The sequence below is a fragment of the Propithecus coquereli genome, unplaced genomic scaffold (assembly GCF_000956105.1).
Source record: "Propithecus coquereli isolate 6110/MARCELLA unplaced genomic scaffold, Pcoq_1.0 Scaffold164, whole genome shotgun sequence".
Classification (NCBI taxonomy): Eukaryota; Metazoa; Chordata; class Mammalia; order Primates; family Indriidae; genus Propithecus; species Propithecus coquereli.
The window spans coordinates 1,264,940-1,268,036 of NW_012140969.1; the positions used below are offsets into that span (position 1 = coordinate 1,264,940).

General features: G+C 44.3%; 1 pseudogene; it reads left to right on the plus strand.

Moving 5' to 3' along the window:
- Positions 1-1,206: 1,206 nt before the first annotated feature.
- LOC105807775 lies at positions 1,207-1,677 on the plus strand (annotated as a pseudogene).
- The last annotated feature ends 1,420 nt before the right edge of the window (positions 1,678-3,097 follow it).

Genomic DNA, 3,097 nt, shown 5'->3' on the forward strand with positions numbered 1-3,097 from the left:
TACTATGAAAACAGTACGGACGTTCCTCAAAAAACTAAAAACAGAATTGCCCTGTAATCCAGCAATCCCACTTCTGGGTATTTATCTGAAAGATCTGAAATCAGTATGTTGAAGACATATCAGCATTTCCATGTTCACTGCAGCACTATTCATAATAGCCAAGTTATGGAATCAAACTACATGTCCATCCATGGATGAACAGATAAAGAAAACATGGTATATATATGCAATGGAATATTATTCAGCCTTTAAAAAGGCAGAAATTCTGTCACATACAACAACATGGATGTAATCCTAGCACTTTGGAAGGCCGAGGTGGGAGGATCACTTGAGGCCAGGAGTTCAAGACCAGCCTGAGCAAGAGTGAGATCTCATCTTTACAAAAAACAGAAAAATTTGTCAGGCGTGGTGGCACACACATGTAGTCCCAGCTTCTCAGGAGGCTGAGGCAGGAGGATCACTTGAGCCCAGGAGTATAAAGTTGCAGTGAGCTATGATGACGCCACTGCACTCTATCCCAGGTGACAGAGTGATACTCTGTCTCAAAAAGAAAAAAAAAAAGAAGATATAAGAAAAACAAATTACCCTACCTCCTCTCTCCCTCTCCCCCCACTTCACTATTTCTCACTTTGTCTCTTTCTATGCGCTTTCTATTTGTGTGTGCATATGTGTGTGTGTGTGTGTTTGTGTGTGTGTGTGTGTGTGTCTCCCCACTCCCTAAGGTAAGGACACAGCTGAGAAGGCAGCAATCCACAAATTAGGAAGACAGTCCTCACCAAAACCCAACCATGCATTCTAAAGAAATTTCTGAAGAAATGAAGAAAGGTTGGATAAATTTGTCTCTGCCAATATTAATTCCATTTCATTAAGACACCACAGCGAGAGTAAAAAGACTCAACAGTAGGAAGGCATAACCATGAAATTCACAAATTATGGGATCACAAATCTAACAAAATACTTTAATAAGGATGAGAAATATCAACTAATAGAAAAAAATCACATATTTCACAACAGAGGAATATGAACAACGAATGGACATGAAAAGAAGCTTATTACCATTAATCATTAGAAAAATTCAAATCAAGGTTCCAAGGTAGCACTTCAAACACACTCCAGAGAGGTCATTGTCTTTCTACTCACAGGTGGTGATGTCCCCATGAACCCTGTTGTCCTGGCGGGGCTGGGACGAGGGAGGAAGAATGAAATATGAGTGGACATGTAAGAACAAGATCCAAATCCAGACAAAGAGGAAATGATGAACCTGTGGCTGTCCAGCAGCCGGGTGATGAACAACCTCAGCAAGAGAAACCACCGACTGAAAGTCAGGATGTCACCCCTAGTCAAGAGGGAGGAGCCAAAGGAGCATTGGTGGTTCAAGGGCCTGTCCCAGAAGCTGAATAGGAACTGCCTCTGCAAAACAATAGGGGTCAGCACAGAGATGGTACTGACGTCAAAGAGGACAGTCTATCAAATCTAGAACCCATTGCAATACCTGAAGCAGGTGATAGGCAACCCTAACTTCAAAGAAAGACAGATTGGTTCAAGGGCCTGTCCTGGAGGAAATGACTCTGCAAAACAATAGGGGGTCAGCACAGAGATGGTCCTGATGTCAAAGAGGACAGTCTATCAAATCTAGAACCCACTGTAATACCTGAAGCAGGTGATGGGCAACCCTAACTTCAAACAAAGACAGAGTGGTTCAGGGGCCTGTCCTGGAAGCTGAATAGGAACTGACTCTGCAAAACAACAGGGGTCAGCGCAGAGATGGTCCTGATGTCAAAGAGGACATTCTATCAAATCTAGAACCCATTGTAATACCTGAAGCAGGTGATGGGCAATGCTAACTTCAAACAAAGACAGAGTGAAGCCAAATATGCTGTCCTTCTGTTGGAAATTTGACTGTTTAAATTCTCTCAATAAGGCCAGGCCCAGTGGCTCAGGCCTGGAATCTAAGCACTTTGGGAGGCCGAGGCTGGAGGATACGTTGAGCCTGGGAGTTCAAGACCAGCCTGGGCAACAGAGCAAGACCTGGTCTCTAGAAAATATATAAAAATTAGCCGGGCATGGTGGCATATGCCTGTAGTCCCAGCTACTCAGATGGCTGAGGTGGGAAGATTGCATGAGCCCAGGAGTTTGAGGCTGCAGTGAGCTATGATCGTGCCACTGCACTCTACCCCAGGAATCAGAGCAAGACCCTGTATAATAAAAAAAATATATATATTCCCCAAAGATAGGTAGCACATATTTTTATTTTATTTTAGAGACAGGATCTTGCTCTGTCATCCAGGCCGGAGTGCAGTGGCCCGATCAAAGCTCACTGCAGCCTCAAACTCCTGAGCACAAGCAATCCTCCCACCTCATCCTCCCCAGTAGCTGGGACTACATGCGCGCACCATGACACACAGCTTGGTGGTACACATTTTTGTGGGATGCGTACACGAGTGGTCAGTCCTATAAAGAAAAGTAAGGGAATGAGTAACAGGGTCCTAACCCCAGTGAGTCTTTCAGACTTGTTGCTGAGGCTGGATGACTGCAGAAACCCAGTGGACACATTCAGCTTTCAGCTTCTCCTGACCATGACACAATGAGGCTCAGGCAATAAGGGTCCCATTGAGCCAGTAGCTTAGCTTCAGGTAAGACGAACGGATGATAAACTTTCTTCAAGAGCTGCCAATAGGTAAAGCCACGAGGCTGCTAATGTTGGGCTACTGCATTCTTGACTATTCCATATAAATGAATACCTGAGTCTTGGAGATTTGTAAAGGGAAAGGGTTTATTTGGCTCACAACCCAAACACAACCCATCAGGCTCCAGCTCCAACACTGGGGATCAAATTTTAACATGTGGTTTGGAGGGTAACTATAGCAACCAGCAAGTTCTACTGGGACTTTCCCTCCCTGGCTACTGAGTTCGTTGCAGATGTTAGGCATTCACTTTCAGAAAGAGATCAGTACTCTAGGTATCTACCTGCTGTTTCAAAAAGAGGCTATGTCAGGCAGACTTTGGGCTTTCTGAGTAATCTGAAAAAAGCTATCATCTCCCTTTCTGCTATTGGGTTTCTATATTGCTTCTGTTAGATCAACTGGGAAGAGATGGT